This window comes from Solenopsis invicta, chromosome 7 (genome assembly GCF_016802725.1).
Source record: "Solenopsis invicta isolate M01_SB chromosome 7, UNIL_Sinv_3.0, whole genome shotgun sequence".
In the NCBI taxonomy this organism is placed as follows: domain Eukaryota; kingdom Metazoa; phylum Arthropoda; class Insecta; order Hymenoptera; family Formicidae; genus Solenopsis; species Solenopsis invicta.
The window spans coordinates 14,032,236-14,057,301 of NC_052670.1; the positions used below are offsets into that span (position 1 = coordinate 14,032,236).

The 25,066-nt window shown below is 35.5% G+C and overlaps 1 protein-coding gene across 3 annotated transcripts in view; it reads right to left on the reverse strand.

Moving 5' to 3' along the window:
* LOC105199815 (synaptotagmin-7) overlaps window positions 1-25,066 on the reverse strand; it is a 248,139-nt gene that overhangs the window by 197,636 nt on the left and 25,437 nt on the right. Inside the window, exon 1 of one of the 3 annotated variants that reach the window (XM_039452058.1) lies at window positions 9,659-9,681. The exons of the other annotated variants lie outside the window; for them this stretch is intronic. The gene's annotated coding sequence lies outside the window, so the exon portion shown is untranslated. Of the gene's footprint in view, window positions 1-9,658; window positions 9,682-25,066 lie in introns of those variants that run through there. 3 annotated transcript variants of the gene reach the window in all.

The window sequence follows — 25,066 nt, forward strand, 5'->3', positions numbered from 1 at the left end:
AACTAACAAAAAATACAATCAAGTGTCCCTCTCTGATTTTAATAAACTTTGGATGTATTAAATGTTGACAAAAATAAGATATTTATTTCTTTATAAATACTGAGTTAAAGAAATAAAATATTCCTTTAAAACAAAAATCGATTTTATTTTCTTTCAAAGCGAGTGTCGTCGAGATTATAAGAAGTAGTAAAAATGTTCTGAATGTAAGTTGAATGGTTTCAAGAATACTTCACAACATCAATAATATAAGCAGTAATCGGCGAAGAAAGGAGGAGTAGTATTCAGATCATTTATTGATAACAGGTTCAATTCCTTATAGCCTTTTTTTCTTATAAAAAAGTATAAAAAGTGATATATTTAAAATGTTTAATGTTAAACTCTCATATAAACATAAATAAATACGTAGTAGTAATAAGGATATAATATTAGATACGTGTTGCAGTAATCCTGCCTGGCGTAAGGGGGGAGGACACTATTCAGGACATTGATCCCTAGCAGAACTGGTAGTATTATAAGTTCATATCTTAAATTCTTATTTTTTTTTTTTTATTGTATTTAAATAACTAAGCAGTTTCTTGCTTGTTTTTTTTATCCTATGTATATTAAAGTTTTTACTTGAACAATGATAAAAAAGAATATTTATTATGTATTCTAAAAACTACAAAATGAGCACATCAACTGACACTGCACTACAAATGCAAGTGTGTAAAACGTGCAGTCACTTTTTACGCATTTGTATTTTTTATGCGTTAAATTAAATTTATGCGTGTAATTTTTGTACTTTTTACACGCTTAGACGTGTATCAGTATTAAATTCCACGTCTAAGCATGTAAAAAAAAATACACGCACACAAATGCGTAACAGAGCAACAACATAATTTCACACACAAAAATACACAATTGAATTTGCCATGTAGTGTCGTCCCTAAGACCACATCACGCGCTAATTGTAAGCGACAATGATTACGATATGGTTAAGTAACGGCAGTACGCGCGAACGTCGATTCGTTTCCATTGCAAGCCCAAATCTCGGTGATGTAAAACAGCGTTGATACAAAACGATCGGCGAGACACGCGACGCGAGTGCGTCGCGAGCGATTAGTACCGCGCGAGTGAATGGCAACAAATAAATGAGAGGTTACTCACCCTTCTCCCCGGTCTTGTAAGCCTCTGCTGCTCCTCTCCTTCGCAGCGCTGCTTCTCCCATAGTACTTGCATACGCGCGCGCTCATTACCGAAACGCAGCGAATACAGGATCAATTGCGCGAGCCGTACGTAATTCCCGATTAAACGCGATTCGAGAGCGCTTCGCTGCGCTGCGTCTCCATGGCGTTCCGTCGGCGGGAAAGAGCGCCGATAGCGGATGACGTCACGTCGGCAGGTTCACTCCGATTAATCGCCGCGACTCGATGCGAGTCAAGCGAGAGTTAGAGAGGCCGAAATCGAAACGACCAATCGAGACGGCTTCCGTGCGCGCACAAGGCGCTTTACGCGTGCTGCAACGCGCGCTAACGCATGTATGGGATAGAAGGTGGAGATGAACCGTGTCGATTCGGCATCTTAACTCTGCGGCTTCACTCGCGCCGTGTCATGTAAGTGCTATGGAGGAGCAGCGCTGCGATTTAGCACCCGTCCCGTGGAACTAGTCAAGACGGGGACGATTTGGCCATTAAACCTAAGCAATTATTCGAACTTTCCAGGTTCAGAACGACGGTAGTCCGTTTTCCCGGCGGCCGTGATTGCGATGCAGTCGACAGGTGCAAAAATATAAGTAACGGGCGAACACGTCCGAACTCGTAGGCGGCTCCAAACGGACTCGAGGAGAAAAACAACAGAGGCTTCGTCGGGCAGCGCGACTGGAAAGAGGGGTGAGTAACCTATCTGTTGTTGTTTACTCGCGCGGTACCAATCGCTCGCGACGCACTCGCGTCGCGTATCTCGTCGAACGTTTCACATCACCGCTTCCCAAGATTCGGGCTTGCAATTGAAATGTATCGATGTTTGTGTCTACTGCCGTTTCTTAACCGTATCGTAACCATTGTCTCGTGACGCGGTCTTAGAGACGATACTACATTGCAAATCCAAGTGTGTATTTTTGTGTATAAAATTATGTAGTCACTTTTTACGCATTTAAGTGCATGTAATTTAACATTAATACTCGTCTAAGGCGTTTAACGTGTACAAAAATCACACGCGTAAATTTAATTTTATGCATTAAAAATGCAAATGCGTAAAAAGTGATTACACATTTTACACACTTGCAGTATATGTACTCAAAACGGGAGTAATTAAGACAATTGCCCTATATTTCTTTAAAATTCTTCGAAGGCGTTTCTCTCTTTCTGTCTATACAATGATGATAAGGCTGCATGAAAACATCGCTTGAAATTACCTTGAAGTTTTGAAGAAAATTACCTTAAGCAATTATCTTAATTATCTTGAATTCTCTTGTTACATAGGTGGAATTATTAATAATCCAAAAACGGATAGCGATTTCAGCTAAGCTGTAGGTTTATTTCATCCGGATTATTGACGCAATGCGGTCTAGGATTTTTCATGTTCATCACGTTCAAAACTCTTTTTTCTCACATATCTATTGCTCGTTATATATATTTGGGATAACTAATATAGGACGTATTATATATCTGTTTCATTTCTTATCAAAGTTTCATTCCGTGCAGCTTTCTACATTATAATCGCAATTATAATTTGCTAATATGTTCGTTTAAGGAGAACATAAGAAATTTATATAATCAAACTGAAGGCGAAACTTGAGAATTTATTTCAGAGAAAGACATTTCCTTGTTTAAGTGTTATTTATTACTGTATTTAGATGCAGAAAATTAATTTCTAATACAAAACTTTCTAAAAGAGTAAGAGCCTTCTGTCATTGAAGACGAGCCCGAAAATTTTAAGTGCCTCGCGTTTTATCATGATTCCGTGACTTCCAAGGGAGCAATCTGTTATTTATTGATCTAATTTTCTTCAGAACTTTATATATTGAACCTAAAATAGACCAACAGGACAATATTATTACAAAATAATAACAACATAAACGCAAAACTCTAATTTTCGCATAAAAATTGACGTTATTTTTATTATTATTTCGTAGTATTTTTCTAATGTCTATTTTAATAAAACAAAATATCCTGAGAAAAACTAGATCAAAAAATAACATTTTGCTGCTGTAGAAGTTACGGAATTATGACAAAATTCAATTTTCAGATCTGTTTTTAATGATAGAAAAATCTGTATTTTTATTAAACATATTTATTGACATTTTTATACTATAAATTAAATTTCTGTACCTCTAACATAGTAGTAAATAACATCTAAACGGAGAATTTTGTGTACATACATATATTCCTTTCCCTAAAATGAATTTTCAAATGTTGCATCCAATTTAAGCATACAAACCTCCCTTTAGTTGAATGACATAGATTCTTGCAATTGTAGTTTTTGCGAATTGAATAATATACTTGGGGAAAAAACATAACAAAAACATTTTAGCTGTGGTCTAGAACTTCCAAACTATCAAAAGACGCTTTCACGCTTGACTAATGGTGCAATTGTGGCGCATAATAACGATGCAATCTGCTCCATAACAGCGTTTAGACTCCAAACTTTTATGCTCGAGTGCCCCGAGCTAAAAACGTCGTCGTATAAATATGTAATATCTCTCTAACATCATTCGGTAATGAAACAGTACGGATAGGATAGGATAGGAAACGGGAGACTTTTCCTACTTTTTCCACGGTCAACGTATGAGCTGAATGTACAATATCCATTACTCAATGCCGCAAAATGCCAGAAATACTCTGAAAGATACAAAATGAATAGTCATCCATAATATAAACTTTGGATCACGGAAATATAAAATGATGCAAAAGAATGCTGGAAATCCGTCTTTCAGTTATGTAAAGCACTGCGGGATAATGCATATAAGAGGAGAAGGAGAAGCGTTTTCTTATCCTCTTAGAAAGTATTCCAAAGGAAAAAGTACACAAGTACGAAAAAGAAAAGATAGACTTGATATGAAGACAATATATGAGAAGCGCGCATCTCATCCGTTGTCATATCCAACCATTGAAGATAATATAAGAGTATAGATATTTATTTTCTCTCTCTCTCTCTCTCTCTCTCTCTCTCTCTCTCTCTCTCTCTCTCTCTCTCAGTTTATAAAATATTTGAAAAATGTAATTTAATATTTTCTAAAAGAATTTTATAAAAAATCGGTTATTATCAATTGAATTACAAAATTTATAATATTTAAACAAAAAGCTCGAATTTATTTATAAAGAAATGTAATGAAACATGCAGAAATATATATAACAAATATACGTACAATTTTAAGAAAATATTTCAAATAAATATGGAACATTCTTAAAAGAAACTTAAGACAAATTATTGACATTTTCTATTAGAAAATATCTTTGAATTGGTTTTACAGCATTCTAAATTTTTTTCTTTTGCACAATTAAAGTTTTCACGAAAGTAAAAACCATGAAGGATGATTGCATGTTAATAATTAAAAAATGTTTAATTTAAATGAACTTTTTGTATATTTAAATAATTTTTTTTTTTCGTTATTAACATGAAATCGCTTTTTGGTTTTCTTTTTGTGCACTTGAGTAAAACGTTTTAAAATTTTGTGAAGTCAATTTAGATATCTTCCAATAAAAAAAAGCCAGTAATTTAAGTTTCTCTTTTATGCGAGAAATATCATTTTGCAAAAAAAGCATTTTCTAAAATAAAACAGAAAATGTATAAAGCTTTCAAATGTAAAGTACCTACAAACTTCAAAGGATCTTTAATTATACATATATGCTGCTCTGTTCGAATGTACAGTATTTTATAATTATATTGCTCAATATGATAAAAGATTTCTAAAAAAAAATAAAAAAATTTTTGCACAAAAAAGCTCTTACATTATCAAAATCATTAAAAGTTAGAAAAAAAAATTTAATAAAATATTAGTAAAAAAAAAAATACATTAAGAGTCAAGCGGATCTGAACAGAACAATAGGATTAAAAATTACGTGCGCGCCAGCAACCATCTAGCGACAATAAAAAGAGAAATAATAAGACCGCGCTAATACGTCAGATAAGCAGGGCGGGTAATTTCGTTATCTTGCCGCTTTATTTTTCCCAGGTGAATTTGTCTTCGAGCGATAGTCTTGATGAAGTTCGAAGAAAATAAGAAAGATATAAAGAAAGGAGAAAATAAGAGAGAAATAGGAGAAAGAGAAATAAAAGGAGAGTTCAATCAGCGGCCTCGTGTACGATAATCATTCCACGTTCACATGATCATGAACTTGATGTGGAAAATAGCGCTTTGTGAGGTAATGTAGCACAAAGGCGAGCGAATCCACCTACGTCCTCATGCGCGAGCCGCATTCCTTTATGGCGCATAGACACCAATATAAGACAGCGAATCTCCTCCTCGATTCTCCCGATATATGATATCGATCGGCGTCGCCGCAAAGGCGAAAAGCGGAGTTTTCGAATTAATTATACTTGCCCGATGATAACGACATTCTGACGGAAAGAGGAAGGAAAGCCGCGCACGCGAAACATCCCTTTATCCCGCTCTACGCTGTTACAAGCAATCGATCACGAGGAATGGGTCACGGGATATTTATGTCTTTACTTTCTCTCGTGCCATCTCTCTGTCCGCTCCCTCTCCCTCTCTTTCACACACCCACACACACACACACACACATACACACACGCTTTTTCTTCCCTTTTGCCGTGTTTCAACCGAGCAGCAAGTTAATGGGAATTTTGTTTTGCCAACGAAAAGGATGATTTTCAAATATTAAAACGCAAATATATTAAATGATAAGTACATAGACCACAGACGATACAGATGTAGAAGTAAGTCGAGCGATATCTTGAAAACGGCTTTTTGAAATCGGATATTATGAAGCACGATACAAAGCTAAAGCTTCTGTAATAAAAGTTACGATAAACCGTCGCCATATACAGCAAAATTAGCGTTGAAACTGATATGGTAACACTGATATGGTAACATTGATTTTAACATATTTAAATTAATATTATTGTGAATGATGTAGAAAGTAGAAATAAATATCAATATCATCAAGTTACATAATATACTAGCATTAATTTAAATATATAGGGCAGCTGTCCCAATTACTGTCGCTTTAAGCACACCGTGGCAATTGATTTGTTTGTTTTGAAATATTTTAAGCAAATAATTAACATTGATTTTTATTATTATTCAAATAACAACTTTAATATAAAATACAAAATGCAGGCAACAAGCTCGAAAATTAAATAATTAATTAAATATAATAAAAAGAATGAAAATATATCCTGTTGAATTACTGCCAATCAAAGTCCCCCGGTTACTGCCTCACGTATATTTATGTATAACAGGACTTATTTATTGCTGGCAGTAATGCAGGCAAACTCTAAACAATTGTTCCTAATACTGCCATTTCAATAAATTAATTTATAAAAAAAAGTAACCTACCACATTTGTACGCTTATTTCATTTAAATGTCATTTAAATAAAATTTTCGTAATTATCATAATTACTTTAATGGATACAAAAAAGTGAAAATGCGACGTTTCCTTGTACTTTCAAAACATGCAGGTCTGTTTTACTTCTACTTAGAAAATGATGACGCCTACATTCTCAGATGCATTCCTAACTTCTTTAATTACTTTAAAAAATTAAATATAAACCTTATCAAATATTTTATATTGTTGCGCTTATGTTTATGGTAATCTTATGATAATTTTAGTGTATCTTTAAAACATTTTTACTGCACAATGTTCTGACATTTTTACTTTAATACTACAATTAAAAAGAGAGAGAGAGAAAGGAAGTGACTGTAATTGTAACACTGGCAATAATTAGGACAATTACTCTATGTATAATGTTGTCAACGATATACAAAATATAAGGCTGTATAACATATAGACTCTACTGTTGTATTAATTACTGTTTCTTTTGTTAAATGTTACATTTAATTATCCGTGGTCCAATCGGGAATTTGAAGAATTCACAGGTGAATTTTCAACTTTGAATTATCCTACCTGAAATTCGTACAAAAAGTTATAAACGTTTCGGATCAAACAGTTATGAAATAGTATTTTGGAATTTTGAAAACCAAACCAGAATTTTTTCAGATTTTTTAAAGGTCAAAAATTCTTTCAAAAACATCAAGCATCAGTGATTTGGTTAGACTACGAAAATAATGGAAAAAAAAAAACGTTGGATTAAATTTTGCAGTTGCTTGACTGTTACATATGGCGGATTTAGGCAGCAAATGAAGAATCGTCGTTGCACGGGCTTAACTCTTATTGTAGAAACTCTATAAAATGCAAAGGCTATTTTTTTTCTTACAAATTGTTGTTTCGCATGCAACGTTTCATAAAGCTCTGCGATATATCATTAAAAGATAACGAAGAAGACTATTCCTGACAGTGTTTTTTCTCGCATTTAATTTGATCGAGAGCTTCAATTCGTTAAAAACTAAACAGTTACGTCGTGAAAAGAGATAACAGTGTATATAGAATCTGGCCGCCTACTCGAAATGATTTGTAGCTACGCAAAAAAAGAACGAAAATATTGTTCGCACATCGCGCCGGTTTTATTGCTCGTTGTATTATTTACGCCGAGCCCAGTTTCAATTGATTTTTCGGCTCTTTTACGCTGAAAAGCTTCTAATATCGATGAGAACCAAAGATTCATAAAATAAGTGAATTTAATTTTAAATATATATTAATTATAATTACAATGCGAGAGAGCTTGTTTCACTGATCCGGCTATTATTATTACAATAACATTATACTTCGTACGCGGCATTGTTGCCGGTCAAACAAATTTCACGCGTATGTGCTTATTCTCCCTCGCAGGTAATATCGATTCAATATTTCACGCGAAGCGACGTGACGCATTAGCGACAATATTTTCGACAAGACATACGACGCCGCCGTGCGATTGATATAATGTAGTAACCGTGTTTTCTCGACGCGCATGGGAACGGGAAGGCTGTTCGCTGGAAAAATCTCTGCTCCCATGGTCCCTCGACCTTCCGTGGCGTGTCCGTTCTTCGAGAATCTCAATTTCTCTGACGGAGAACTTGAAGTCAACCGGAACCGATTACCCACTTGATCGCGACGACATCGGGTTATATCTCTTTCTTTCTGAAGCACTGCCTGAATTGCATACTGCGACAGAACGTCTGTTCGGAAAAGCGAAAGAATATAATAGGCGAAAGGGCTTGTTCGTAGCTGTGCCAGCATCAACTTTACGTTATGCGTCGTCGGAGCCTGGCATTTTGCTTCAGCCCCGAGGAAACGTGTTAAACCAGCATTTTTTTAACGAGGGAAGTTACGCACGGATATAGGACACGAATGGAATAAAAATAGATCGCGCGTTACAGCGTGTACAGCAATATAGAATGAATAATGGGGCAATTATTAAGTCCTGTAGCCTCCATCGCGTCGACTTGGCAAGCGTCCTACTTCAAACGCGTTCGACCACGTCACGATAGAGAGAGAGAGAGAGAGAGAGAGAGGACGTTTTTGAAAAAGTGGCGCAATAATTACGGAACACATAATCCTCAAATCTAATAATTCTCTAATGGCGGATTATAATAATCGGTGGATTGTAACGATGATAACAGCACAATAATTGTAACAATAATAATGATGACAATAATCGTTTTGCAATAAACCGCGCTCTTAATAGGTTTTGAATATAATCCGATAGCGTTGCATCGCTTACTCTTCAGCGATAACAGTAATTAGCGGATATAGTTTGGTTTGAATAATATTTCCGCTTCTAGAACCGCGCTTTTTGTTTGCAAATACCTTTTTGTCTACAAATGCCGGATGAAACAAATGCCGGATTGAAGGAGCATGCAGAACGAAGGCTTAATTAGGAATGACTACCGCTGTAGGTTAGTTCTCCAGTAACAGTTAGTTCTCTACGTAATTAGCGTGCTTCCGTTGCAGGTTGAAGCCATTTTTAAACAATTTGCTTGCTTTCTCGATAGTTTTAATTAGAAATCGATAACCTCACAAAGGAACGAACGATTATTGACGCGCGATGTGATTTTAGGTCAAAACACGCCATGATATATTGACCTTTGTCCTTATTGCGATCGAGATTTATTAATTAATCTACATTTTGAACCTGCAAGATTGACACGTGCGACGTAAATGTCGCGAAAACTCTAAAATTTCAAATGAGAAACGTACTTCTGAGTGAAATAAAAAGTCATCATGGCATCGAAATGGTTTCGAAATAATGGTTAAAAGTCACGAATCGTTTTAACGTCATTTCGATCCGTTATTTTACTTCGCTAAACTGTTAGAATAAACAAGTATTAATTATTATTAATTTTCCACGAGTTCATGTGCATTGTAATTATTATTGTGCGGATTGATGACTGCGGTCAGCGGCGAGTTTATTATTTAATTATTGCTTATTGTCTAATTTGCCGTGCATAGGCCATTCATGCAGATCCCTAATGCAGCTTGTTCTCCATTATACGCGTATCAACGGGACATGTCGGTATCATGGTCACAGCATTGAACGTATTAACCATTTCCCTATTCAGGACTACTATAATTGCCTGCCGTTTCACGCGCATTAAGAGCGGTATTGTACGCTTACCTGCTGTTATAATAATAAAGATGATTTGTAGCTTAAAGCGGACCGCACTTTAGATTGAGCGACGAGATGACGTGTACTAAAAAAAAAAAAAAAAAACGAAATAATTCTGGCAACTATAATTTGACAACTCTGAAATTAAGTACCTGCCACTAAATTTACGAAATAAAATAAGAACCAAAGTAATACTAAAACAGTAAATATTAAAACAGTATAATCACTGTAATAATTTATGTGCACTATCAATTAATCTTGGAACAGCGACTCAACTACATTACACGGTTATATAGTCTATAGTCTTCACACACACACAAGATAATTACATTTTTCTAGTTTAGACAACTTTTTTTTTTAAATAAAACAACTATCTTTTTTAACGCCGTAATAACTATAATTAATCATTTACTACAACATACTTTGGTATCAATAATACATTTTTCATTGAGACTATTTTGTATAGAATGGTAAAGTATTCATGTACGAGCAAAATAATGAAGAGCGTAGTAATGGTGTAGCATCCTAAATGCCAGAAATAAAAACGAAGGATCCCAAGTTCGAATTTTAACAGGCCCAATTTCTCCGTTTTCTATATTTGTGTTACTACTTTTCTGTAGTTATCCAACGAATGCTTATATTTTCTTAATTCATATAACTCATTTATTGTTCTTCACAACTTTATAAATATACAGTTGAAGCAATATTTGTCCTCAAATTTCCCTTTTCTTTCGGAATGTGTCTTTTGCCCTGAAAAGTATGCCTCAGCTACTTAAACTCTATTTAAAATAATTTAATTGACCGAAAAAGAAATTGTTGTCTCAATTTTTCCGTCGTCAACGTTTGCGCTACCATTTTTCCTGTAATTATCCAACAAATGGTTATATTTTCCTAGTTCAGATAACTTATTTATTTTTCTCATTATAACTTGTTATAATGCATAGTTGAGGCGCTATTTGTCTTTAAATTTCTAATTGCTGGTACGACTTTGTCTCCGAGTGTGCTGTTTTCGTTAAAAAAAGAAAAAAATGTGCCGCAGCTATTTAAACTCTTATTAAAATAACTCAATTGACCGAGAAAAAAAAACTGTTGTCTGCAAACAAAACTACTTGATGTCGTATTACAAATTCAGATTTATCTCGTTACGAGCGGCGGCTTTCATCCGTTTCTAATTCGTTCTCGTTTCGAATTACAGCAGCCTTCAAAGGATTTATTAACGACCTTAACCAATTACGAACTTAATTCACCGTCGCCTCCACGTCCTCTGAATAATAATCTTACATAAATACATTTATGTTTATGTACCTATCAGTCCCGGCTCTTAATGGATGGCCTTTAAGCTTCTTATCGTTGAAAGTCTATTCTCCTCCGGTTCGTTTATAGACACAAGACAAAGATATAGACGAAGATATAGATGAGATGGCGCAGAGGGATCATATTCGCATTGTGTACCTCCCCATTTTATAACGCCATGCGAAATCAGCCGTAAAAAAAGATATTGTAAGATATTCTCATTACCGCGCGTTCTCTCGCTGCTCTCTGCCTCTCTCTCTCTCTCTCTCTCTCTCTCTCTCTCTCTCTCTCTCTCTCTCTCTCTCTCTCTCTCTCTCTCTCCGCTCGGCGCTAATGTATTTCGTAGAAGGTACTGAAGTTTGGTTCCGTGTAATTAACAGTGGTAACCGCTTGCGCAGCACAAAGTTTACCGATAAATTTACACATGAAACTACATCTCGGTACTTCATAAGTACAATTCCTTACTATTCAGTAGGCGATAATGGAACAATTGCGAGTAAGTCGTGGCATTATCAGTCTAAATCTCTTCCAACGAGATTCTACAATTACTTTCTATAATTTGGAAAATTAATTTTCTTTGACGCAAAATTTAATACGCGATTATTATCGTTTTATACGCTTATTGAAGCTATAAATAACGTTTATTATTATTTCTTTTTGATGTCAGAATTGAAGTGACTAAAATTCAAGTTATCTCATAAACTTTATTTAATTTTCTCTTAATAGATAATTTTGTTAATTATTTATACGTTTAACACACAAATCATAAGCATCAATTAATCTACAAAAAAAAATATTTAATCTTGTCATGTGAAGAAATGCAAATTTAACTTTCAAGCGCAAAACCAATTTATAATTTACGAAATATCTGCGAAATACGTTAAAACAAATTAATAACGCTAACAGCTGATGACAATTACCGAGATACGTCAGCTGGAACTAATTAACAAACTGAAACCCGGACAAGTTTCTATTTCAATTGGAAGTAAAAACCTTTGCACTTCGCCATTTTGTTCGGCGCAAAAGGAGTTTCCCATAGTGCTTTAGTGAGAGCTCTCGTTCCGCGATTTAACGAAAAAAAAAAAGAATTTAAAAGCACTTCTCTCGCGTACTTTATGGCCCTCGTGCGAAGTAGCAACAGATCAGACTTTCTTGGCACGGGGAAAAGGTTCGATGTAAGATTAGATGCGATATATTTAAAATAAACGTTGCATACATACTGTACGGAGTCACTCCACAAACCTTTCACCTACGATAACAATTCTCTGATCTGAGTGTTCGGATGAAGCATTGGCAGTTGTAGAAAATATGGCCGCGCTGTGTACCCTTAGAAATATAATTTATAATCCGAATAGAAAGAAAGGAAAGAAGAAAGGCAGAAAGAAAGAGCAGAAAATTTAAAATAATATATCACGCGTAGTCTATGTTCTTGAAAGAGACATATGTTGCACAGAAGTCAAAATCAATATATTGACATACGCGCGCGTGAAGTAACAATTTCCAAAGTGCCAGCTGTATTCCATGCGCACAATTTTCCAAACAGAATAAAATTGTATTATTTTACATACATACATTATACATACCTATGCATTCAAAGAAGATATAAAAAAAATATGCAAAGTTCATTAACATAATTTTAAAAATAGTAAAAAATTTTACTTTCAATTGAAATTTTAGATAAGCAATGTCAAGTTTAGTTTAATATACTAACTTTTTAATATACTAACAAGTAAAATATAATAGCTGTAATAAAAGCGATCGATTCAATTAGCATACTTTGCTAAGAATTTTAAAACAATCTGCAATGAACATCAATCATGTCTCTTGCATGTACATATTCATAAACTAATTTAATACATCTTAATGCAAACGAGAGAAAGGGAGAGAGAGAGAGAGAGAGAGAGAGAGAGAGAGAGACAAGGAGAGAATCTCCATTGAAGGAATATAATTCAAATGTCCTTAACTGTTCCAATTATTCATAATGAAATGACAATAGTAAACGCATCTTCCACGAGACATGTTTCGGTTGAATAAGCTTGCCCTATATTTTATAGTAAATAGCGAAATTAGAAGATGAACGCTAGGTACAGCAACGTTAGTTAACATACTTGTGCTAAATTGAGCTATTCATCTTCATACGTGCTCATATAGTGAAAAGAATATATATCGATAATTGATACATATATATACAAGATCACATGAGGTGTATAACACAATTAAAATCGAGAAAAGTTCAACATCGGTCATAGCAGATTTTAGTGCTCAGACAATAATTCACAGATAATTTTATATACATTTTCTAGTTTTTCGAACAGTTCGAACGCGCGCTGTTACTATTGATCTTGAAACGCAGCTCTTAAAAATCTTTCAACTATATAATACGAGTTAAAATTACAGAAATTTAAAAATTAAAAAATTCTTTTTTAATTTATTTTTTCCCTTATAAAAAAATCAGCGATAAAAAATTTTAGTTTGCGAATGCCCGAATTTTGATGCCGAAATCCGCTACAAAGAAGAATATAACGAAAAATTTATTTATAATGGTTATTGCAACGAAATGACTCTATTTTGCTACGAACTATACTTTTTCTAAATTACTAACTCCTATCATTTTTCCATCTATTTTAGCCACTTGAATCAACACGATCACACGTTTTCATAAAATTACGGATAAATTTGTAGTAAACTAAAATCCTTCTAACTTTTGATTGCTTCAGTGGATTCACTCCGGGTTTTGTTTTATAAAATTTTCCACAATATATGTGAGATCGATTCAAAAAATTTTTATTAAATTTTTAATATCGCAAAAGTGCTAAACATACTTAAACTGAACCATAACGGTAATGTCACAATATCGAAATAATAATCGATTTAATAATGATGCCAACAAACATTTATAAGATCTTCCATCTCGAAATAACTAAAAAAAATTGTTGCGAAAAATATTACCTCAACCAAGATATACATTGTTTCAAAGGTCATCTAGATCTAAAATTAGAGATTCTAGCAATGAAACAAAAAGAGACAAAATGAGAAGTATAAAGGAGAAATATTAAATACAGACCGCGTCTTAAAAAGCGCAGTTGTGTTGGTGCGAAGAAAATATCAGCCGAGATGAGCACGTTTTTCTCCGTTCTTCTTATTCGAATTCTTAAATAGCGCGATGTTGCGCAGTCGTTCGCGCACGGAAGAGAATAAAAATTTCACCGCGACACGCTTCCTCGTCATGAGAAGAAGGCGCTGCAACAGGAAAATAAGTCTCGCGATCCCTGAAGGCCCTTCCTTCCGTGTGTGCATGAAACCGTGACGCACACATACTCGGCATACGTACGCGAATACCTACGCAAGTACTTTGCCCGCCAACGTGGCAAGTACTCCAAGGAATTTAACGGGTACGATGTAGACTGCCCAAGGGTGTTGTAGCAAAAGGGTGTATTGTAACGAAGTTTCATAAAACGCTTACATGCGAACCTTCCCTATGATCCTGCATCCTGAAAGCTCGTCACACGAGACGTCTATTTAACCATAAATAATTGTGTTAATTATCACAGAAAAGTTACTAGGAACCGAGAGCGGAAATTTTACATATATTGTATAGTATAATAGTGCACTGACAGGAAAATATTTTGTCTTTATAACTAATATTAAAATAATTAGGATTAGGTGCTCCATTTTTATAGTTATCATTATTACGACAGACAGAAAAATCAATACTATTGCTAGAAAAGCGTTTACTCGATTTATTTTTTTTTCTTCTTGCAAGTAACGATTATCTTTTACCAAGAATTTTTTCTTGACAATTGTCTTAAAATATACTTATAATATATTTTAGAAAAACTCAGTATTATGTACTGAAGAAAAAAAATTATACTCTTTCGAAAAATATTATAAAATTATATTGAAGAATATATAGTCAAATAATAATCAAATTAAATTTTTGTTTATGATAAATTTATGATAGATGGCGGATATATGAACTTATAAATTTTTTTAAAATAAAAATCTAATTAATTCATATATATACACACACACACAAAAATGTATACACGGAAAAATGTATTTTAAGTAAATATTTGTTTCGAGTAAATAATATGTGCATTTTGAAATTATTGTTAAGAAAACATTCTTTACAAAATTTTACTTAAAAGAAAGAAACTGAAAATTGTGTAATTACGTTTCTTAGCAGGACAGTGATATTTTTTCTGCGTATAAGTATAATGTAAATTAATAATAATAGATAATGCGTTTCAACTGACGAAACAAATGGTTCTAATTATTACAGTTTATAGATGGCATCGGAAATGATTACAAATTACAGAAAGTTCAGTGTAACACATTGCATGCTATTATTGCTATCATTATAGCGGTAATAATTATAAAAGTGGAGCAGTTAACCGTAATTATTTTAATATTCACTTACAATGGCGAATACCGAGTACTTTTCTCTCAGTGTAGCAATCGCGCTTGGAAAATTGTAGACTCTGTAATTTCTTTTTGAGCGCAAGACGATTCTCATTCGTCATTGAGAGCTCCGTTTTTAACGATACGAATTTTAACATTTTAAAATTATATGGATGGTTAAGAGGAGCGTAGTCATCCTAAATTTGTACAGTGAAGTTATGATGCAAGATAAAAAAGCGGAAAATAGCGTTTTGCATTCTCATTTCCGTGCTTCTCGAGTTTCACAAGAGTGATTTTACACTTTTGGCCGGCATGGCAGTGCGCGTCGCAGAAACGTCGCATTTAAAGAAAGAAACGTCTACAGCGTGCACAAGTGAGATTTCGTGTTCCACGCGAAACAAATGACGGTACAAAGAGAAGAAATATTGTCCAGGAGATACGAAGAAAAGGTATCAAAACTTTCAGGGACATTCCGCTTGAACTCAAATAGAGTGAGATTGGTCGATACTTTAAAGTATATCAAAAGAGCGACAGAAAAATATGTCGAGATCGCCGCACTGGTGGTGTGCGAGAGGAAGGGAGGGGGTGCGAATTGAGCGGATCGACGCGGCTCATCCAAAGTTTGCCCCTGTTCGACGCAAAAAAAAAAGGAGGAACGCACGAGGGTTGAAAGAACCATTTTCGGTCAGTTAACTCCTTTTTGCGGAGCTCCCTCGCGTCATGAACGCGCGTATATCTTCCACGTTCGCGTTCGCTCGGATCGATACTTTTTAACTCGCGATATTATCTTCGCGGATTCCACCTGTCCGTTTATACTTATTAGATACCGTCACGACAGTGGCATGGCGTATCGCGAAAAACGCGAGAGTTCGGATTTTTAACATGGAAAATCCGGGCGACGAAGAAACGTGCTGCGCGACGGCGTTATTATCTCGCGGTAACACAAAGCGCTCCCTTTTTCGCGGAGAGGGCCGAGCTGCATAATTATTCTTAATTACGTCAGCGTAGAACGCGTCATGTGTGCCCGAAATTGCCCTTTCGAGCCCTTCAAAGGGCCTTTAGATCGCTCGACTGCTCGCATTGCACTTTTCGCCCCAAATTTTGCGACTAAAGTGTGATCTAAAAAAAAAAAAAAAAAACTGGAAATATGAGATAAATGACATTAAATGCAATATTAACATCCGTGGTAGAACAAATTTTGCAATTTAGAACAATTTTTTCGCCTTTTTACTACGCGGAGATCTTTACGCGCACGTTTCGCACGGGGTGGCGCGAGGGAGGAAAACAGAGGGAGAGCCCGCATGCGAGGATAAATCAAAAGAGCGGAATGTTTTCCCCATATCTTTCTCTCCGTCGCGCTACGCGACTTCCGCGACTTCTATAACTCACTCCAACTTAACTCGTTCCGAATTAACTTCTATAACTTATTTACGGCGTACCGTTCATAAATCTAGCGGGTAATGTATGGCCGAGTAACGACCTCTCTAATTTCAAGTTTCGGAAGAAACTGTCTCGTAGTGTTATAAATACTTTCCCCGTGCACACACACACACACACACACACACACACACACACACACACACACACACACACGACTGGCGCTCAAGTGGAAACAAGGGCGATGCAGGTTTCATTCAGCGATAACTTTTCTTATATCACTCTTTAATTAACCCGTAACTCGGCGCTTTACCCTGGTAATTTACTTATGGACAATAACTGTGTAAGTTCTTAAAGGCTGCGCATTGCTAGCCAATTATCGAAATCGAATGGAGACTCTTTCGCGTGAACTCCATGTTAATTTTAGTATAACATAAAATATACCCAAGAAGGTTCTCTAATCTTCTCACATGATATAAGAACTTTATAAAAGTTTGAAAATAGGTTCGCGTACTTAATATAATACACCATTGAAAAATTCATGTTAAATTTAAATATTTTGTTTTAATTTTATACAAGATAAATATGTCGAAATGTAACAAATATGTAAAAAAATTGACACAAAAATGTAACACTTTTATATTTCGAAAACAAACGATAAAAGCATATTTCTCCCTATTTTTAAAATTAACATTTATAATATGCTAACATATATAATTCAATAATTTTGTAATTTATTTTAGCTCGTAATAAAATTTAAGTTTGAAATTGCACAATTTTTGTTATTCATTTATTCATTTTCTCATTTTTTCTTGTATTATTTTAACTTTAAGTAAAGTTGAATATCAATTTAACACAAAATATTCAAATGAGCAATCACATTATGTTAAATTAACTCTCTGGAATATTTGAGAATATCAACAGAAAAATTTTAAACATAAGGTCAGCAAGCTTATATATGTCAGCCGCAGCGGTTCTTACTGAATAATAATTTTCACCATCTCCAACTTATTCACAAACCACACGCCTCGTCAAACTTGAAACACAGTTATTGTATAAAGGTGAAATATACATATTAATGCTAAAAGGCCTCTATAAAATCCTCCTCCTCGGAAGAACTTTTAAAGAAAATTATAACAAGAACATTACAACCAATTTTAACAAAAGTAGAAAATGTTTTCTACTGCATAGATGTTCCTTAATTCTTTCAAACTCGTTAACTGTATAGTTTTCTGTAAGTTTAAAATATTTATTTTCTAAAAGCGCATTGAGTTTTATGAGAAGGAAAGATTTAAGTAATTTTATCTCGTGAACAAAATATAAGAATTTTGAAAAACTAGATTCATAAAAAAGACAAGGAGTTCAAAAAAAATTTGAAATTAAAGAAAATAAAGCTTAAAATCTATATAATTTTCGTGTAGGATTTCAGATGTTTCTAAATTATACTATTCTCCTTAAAAATGTTATGGTTACACAATACGAGCTAAAAGATATCAAAATTTAGAAACTGAAGGCTTCTTAGGTTTATTTTTATTTTTTCCTATGTAATCAACCATAAAAAGTTTTGATCGTAAATGCTCTAATTCTGGCCTTGAATCCAGCTGCAAAAAAGAAAATAACAAAAGAATTAATTCGTAACTGTTTTTCCAACGAAAATGATGCTATTTTCCTGCATAAATTATTCAATACTTAGTCAAAATTATTGAATCAAATATTTTTTCTAAACTTTTTTATATTTTAAATCAATATCATTTTTTCGATATTAGCCACTTGAATCAACGCAATCACGCGTTCTCCATAAAGTTAAATTTTCACAAATAAATTCGTTGCAAACTAAAGTCATTGTAACTTTTGATTGTTTCAGTGAATTGAACGAATTGTTTATAAACCTCCAAAAATGTGTAAAAGCAATTTATAAAATTTTTGTACTTACACTCCTAAATAACATTTCAAAAATAGGTACTAAACTTAAATCACTCCTTAAATCTTCACGTCACACTGGTAAAAATGTGACAATTACATTTAAATCATTATTCTAAATAATTCTTTTTTTATTGTTTTCAACAATACTTAATTATCAATATTATGAAGAAAATATTAAATAAAAAATCATTTTTATTACATACATTTTCTTTATCATTTATTATTTTGAAAATGGCAATGCCAAAAATTCTTTTGTTAAAAAAAAAATATATTTATATAAAGGAAGAATTATGTAATTTTCCCGCATAAGCTAAAGAATCTTCTTAAAATGTCATTTTTGCGAGCGCGATTTAGGCTTGCTAACAGCGCGATCCGGGCGCATAGCCACCGTCCGTCCGTAAGGGACACGTCCCAGAAACAAACTGCACACGCGTTCGCGTTTTCTCATTTACATAGCCGCATTTTTTATCGCGAAGGCTGACGGAGCGAAAAAGCATCCGCGAAAATGTCCAGCGCAAACGGGAGACGAAAAATCAATAGCGCACGTTCGTCGAATAAATTTTTAGCATGGGAATTCCGCGAACTGGTAGACCGCGCTCCGAAACTTTTTTCATTTTCGTCAACACGTACTGTAGTGACCAGGACCCGGAAAGATACTTCGGTACGGTTCAACTCGGTCACCATGAAGTATTCAACGCGTCCGTACCCGAGAATGCCTACACCTACCCCGCGCGCGGCCCAAGATTTCTAAAGCAGCAGGAAGTACGCGTTTCGTGTCGTCCGCCGCGATCGATCGATCAAAGCTTGAAAAGACGCTGCCAGGACGAAGAATACGAGCCGCGCGAGAGTAGGCGGGACGGATCCGGAGTGTGTCAAAACGTCAATGTAATATCATTTCGGTCCGATGAATTTAGATGGGCGCAATTGAGCACAAACGTGATTGACGCAAACTGCTCTAAATTATTTAAACAGCGCCTTCCTCTCTATCCGTGCAATAAATCTGACAAGCGGCGAATGCATATCGAATGTTTCCCCTCTTGAAAGAATTACTTTTATCGCGTGACGCGAACGCGATAGCGTCATTAACTTCTCCTTTTGCCAAATTCATCTGATAAAAGCGACCGAGGGCGATACCTTGGGTCCTCATTCGTTTATTCGTTCGGTAAGATTGCCATTTTCCGGTCCGGGAATGCTTTCGAGGAAGAAAGGGGTAAGTTTGATCAATAGTGCATTAATATGTTCGTAATTATTGAACACCGCAGAGTTATGGTCAAGTAACAATAAGCCTTTAAGACCATAACTCACTTTAATGGCGTAAATAAAGTGCATAATTAAATTGCTCTAATTGCTGCGCTTTAAAAAAAAAAACAGAGCTAGGTATGACGTGCCGCGCCACAAAGTCCAAATTACGTCAAACAAAGGGAGCGGAATTTAAATCAATCCGTTAACAACGGAAATAATCAGGTTATAGCTCGGCGCTGTATAGCCTCCTTTTATATCCCGCCCGCCACCGCGAGAATAATAAAAGTTACAAACGAGAGTTCGTAACAATTCGCGACAAAAAGAGAAAGCTCCGTCGTTACATAAGGCGGACTTGCGTCGGACTTTTATTGTCGAAATGGGCATAAATGAATAGAGATCGATCAAACTCCCCACGGGGGGAGTTCCACGCGGGTCTTGATTAATCGAATACACCGTTACTGCGATGCAATGCGGAGGGGGGGGGGAGGGGGTAGGTAAAATATTAGGCGCGTCGCGGGCGCGTGCCCGAAAACCCGATACTTCCAGGTCAGCTAGAAAAGGATCCAAATTGATTCCCGGGTGAATAACGCCCCGCACGACCGCCGCTCGCGGAGAGACGTACAGTAATTAACGAGCCATGTCCATTCGATTTTGTTTATTGCCGTCGGAGCGTCGGACGCGCCCATTGCCATTCTCGATGGCGGAACACACCGGGGTTGCCTCCAACGAGGTCGGGATCGACGACAAATAGACGCATATGCACGCCGCCGCGGCCACACCAGCCTAGCAGACTTTGATGTCACGCACAGCCGGAATTTCAAACAACGGGCACGTGTAATTAATCCATTAGATCCGACCGCTTGACGTATCATACGCACTGCCGCCATTCATCTAAAACCAATCTGTCAATGAAAACACAAGTGTCTTTGACCCGGCAATTAGCCACGAATATCCCCCCTCCCTCCTCCCCCCTTCCCTATTTCCGACTTCAACGGTTTAATTAGACTTTATCCTTCTTCTCCCTCCGTGTCCCGCGCCACCCGCTGTTTTCAGCGGATTTTATGAAAACTCATTTCCGCAGAGCCGCGCGTTTCTGCTATCACCTTATGAATTTGATAACAGCCTCGCCTCCGACTTCCCATCGATCCTATCCGTTCGTTACATCACGATACAAAAATTGCTACGTAGAAGTCGAAAACAGCACGTTAATTCCCAAGAGATGTTTAGATTGCTTTCAGGAAGAAAAGAGAGTACAAATATAGAATTATTGCAGTCGCTGAAGCTTTAATAAAGTAACGCACGTTTAATAAATAACACAAGTTTCGCGACTCTGAGCCTGAATTTCTAAAAGATATTAGTAAATAGTACATGTTTGATTTTCGATATCAATATTTTCCTAGAGCACAATTTAATAATTTTTACACAAATATTTTAGCTGCAAATAATTTTTCCCTCTTTCGTATGAGCGTTTCGAAGTAACGATTCCAATAAGCCGTATTTGAAGACTCGGAGCAACATGGTACACACTCCTCATTGAGTTTCTGTTGGAATTGTGAATTATTCGGTCAGCACTCTTATTAGCTTCATCGACTGCAATATTACACACGCTACTGGCCGATTAGGGTACAATGGACTGTTGACAAAGGCAAACTGCCATTACTTGGAAAAAAAGAGAGAGAGAGAGAGGAGAGAGAAGAGTGAGGAGGCAGGGAGGGCGAATTATATGGTATTTTTATTATACCGCAAACTCGAATTACGGCACGCTCTAATCCGTCGTAGATCCGCCATTTCGATTTTACGCTCTTTTATTCTCAAGTATTCATAATTTTGGATTCACGATCTCGTAAATCTACTTTTAATGACAGTAATATAATTTGAAATTTAAAAACTGTCCTCTCTCTCTCTCTCTCTCCTCCCTCCCTCCCTCCCCCCCTCTCTCTCTCTCTCTCTCTCTCTCTCTCTCTCTCTCTCTCTCTCTCTCTCAGGATCAAATAAACATGTTCATTAATTTCTGTACATTAAATAAAAAAATTAATGATATCACTACTTTCAAGCTCGTTGGTCGTAATTGCGACGTAAATGTAACTATGTTGCACAACAGAATCGACAAAATTAACAATTGTGACGAAATTTCGTCAAATTCGCACATTAGAGACACGAGGACCGCAGCCGCAGTGTTCTCCAGGACTTTTCAATTGAAATTTCGTTTCTTGAGCGACGACAATTCCCCAGTCGACCTCCTTTCCAATTTATCGAGCCTCGATAGTCGAATGCCGTCCGCACATTTTCGAACGGGCCACGTCTCTTCCGATGGATCCCCGGCCGCAATTGCGGCAATTGCGACGGTAGCAGCTTCGACTCACCCACGGCAATTAAAAGCGCGACACCAGCGTCGCCGTAATCAAGACAATCCGATTACGCTAACGGTATGACAATAAGAGAATAAGGGGAGCGATGGAAAAATTCGAGTTGGAAAATTTTCCGATATCTTATACTCTGACTCATCGTGAAGATTTGAACGAATAAAGGAGATTTCGAATAAGAACGTTATCCTTTTTCTCAAAAGTATACAAATTTATTTTAGCTTGAATTGTGAAAAATCTTTGAACACAATGATATATATATGTAAGATAATAGCGTAACACGGAGAAAGCAAAATCTTAGAAGCATTTGTAACAATCAATTATTAATTTTCATGTAATATTATATTAATTAGAATAATAATATAATATTATGTCAATTATATATTATTATATAATTGACATAATATTACATAATTCTGTATGTATAATGTGTATAATTATATACAGATATAATTATACACATTATACATACAGAAAAACTTTTTCTTACAATTTATCCACAAAATTATCGTAGTCGTGAGAACAGAGTACGTCGAGAAAATTTTACTACAATTTTAGTAAAATTGAATCAAATTTATTTAACTAACATTTTATATCTTCATAACAGATATCAACTTAGAGAAAATATAAAATTCTTTGAAATATTACGTTGTCCTGTAACCACAACGATTTTGAGAATAAAAGTCTACAAGAAAATTCACTCCATGTAAAATAATAATCATTTTATATAAATACACACCGGTTAAATAAAATAGAGAAGATGGAAATTTGTAGTTATTTGGTGAGCATGAGAATGAAGGATATTCTATGTCAAGTTACATAGTTCCTCGTTTAAATTACAGAAAGGGGATCGCTGTTACTATTCCATATAACTACGTCTCGAGGTCAACTTTCCCAGCATCGGTGTATATGGAATGAGAAATATTTTCCCGTCCTCTCGTGAATATTCTCATGAATATTGTAATATTGCATAATCGTTGATTTGTGCCCACATAGTCTATCCACAATCAATATTCAACGGTCGATTTTAAATTATAATTCCTTTCCATTCAAATCGTCATTTTTTTATTAGCGAATTTTTATCTCGCGGAAACTAGAAAAGTCGTAAACTTTTTATAACTATTGTTAAATATTTTAACATCTGCATTTTCCATTTCATGACGTCGGTGCTTAAAAGTACAGCTTAAAATTAGGGAAAGTTCGAGTATCTATTTTCCTAATTACAATCTGAAAATTTAATTTATCAAAGCTCTTAAATTTTTCAATAGTGTACACAAATCCTTTCATAGTCTTTCCATGTTGTAAAGATTCCTATAGAAAGAACGATGTACATTTGTGTCTCAAAAAATCGATTTCAATCTCTCGGAATAATACACCTCCATCCAATCGATTTCTTTTACGCTATTTTTGCTTTTACCTTTAAAAGTTTGAAATACGCCATGAAACATATAGAAATGAGTAAATTGAATTCTATGAAACTAATATTTCGCGAATAAAAATTTAAATAGAAATTGAAATTTAATTGCCGTGTGGCAAAAAATAAACGCAATTCTTAATTAATCGACTAAGTAAAGTAACCTTATTTGTCAGTTAATTTGAAGTTCATTTTTTTCGCTCTTTTTTTTTGTCTAAGAGAACTCGAGGGCGCACGAGTCTTAATTGCCAAGATGTCGGACTTTAAACTTTTGAAAACTGCAACATCTAACGGCTTTCATTAATGAAAAGTCGACTTGAACTTCTGGAAGTACGTGATCGTACTATCAAGTTTCACATTTTACGCTGTATTCTGCGTAATAAAATATAAAGTATTGCGGAAATTTATAGGCATGTGAAAACACATCAATACAGCCAACGTGCCTGCGGTCCCAGTTTTGTTTTTATATCCGTTGGATCTCCTATCATCGGTATATCAGCTGTAAAATCTCACAGTAGGCTCCTGACAACCAACGCGACCAGTAAAATAAATATAGAGGAATCTCTATGGGAAAAGACGCGCGATAAACACCGAATGGAAATGTCAGTGGAGTGCAGCCAAAGCCGATGCCGTGGTCTTATCCGAGCGACAGACGCGGATACAAACCGAAAGCCCGAGAAAATGAAAACACAAGCACGAACTTTGCTCGACGGAATAGAAATTTTTCGGGGGCCGCAAGAGCAGCTTGAATTATCCCGGTTGTCTCCGGACGAGATACAGCGCTAGACCCGCGGTAATCGATTATGCTCGAAAAAGCACTCAACAAATTGAAGCAACGCAAACTCACGGTCCGAAATCACTTTCCGGGAGAACTTTAATAGCGGCATTAATTATCCACTGCGTCTCATTATTTTCGGCAATCAGTAGTAACCTAATGCCGCGCTCATATTTCCACAATCTCATCTAACTTTGAGGCAACATGGCGCCTCCCCATAGTTCAAAGAATTATATATCGCTACGGACAACCGACGTACTACAACTTATTATTATTTCTTAAAGATATCCGGCCACGGTGGTTGAAAGTGTAACGCGAAAAGTTACAATTTTATGTCATCCGAGATAACGCGTCTCTTATTTTCTAGAAAAAAGAATCCCCTTTGCACATTGTTTGTCTGAGACCAGTTTTTAAATCCAATTTGCAGTAAACGTTCTCTTCACATAAAATTATATTCACTGATCTACTTTCGTTGAACAAAGATAAAGTCTTTTCGATTTTTATTTTTTAAAGGCAGTAATTCTACCCGGGACGGACGTAGACCGGCGACCGCTGCGATTAACGCAAAAAGGTCACGCAAAAAGTATTTCAACAATAGTATGTACACCCGACGTAAAACCAGTACCGGA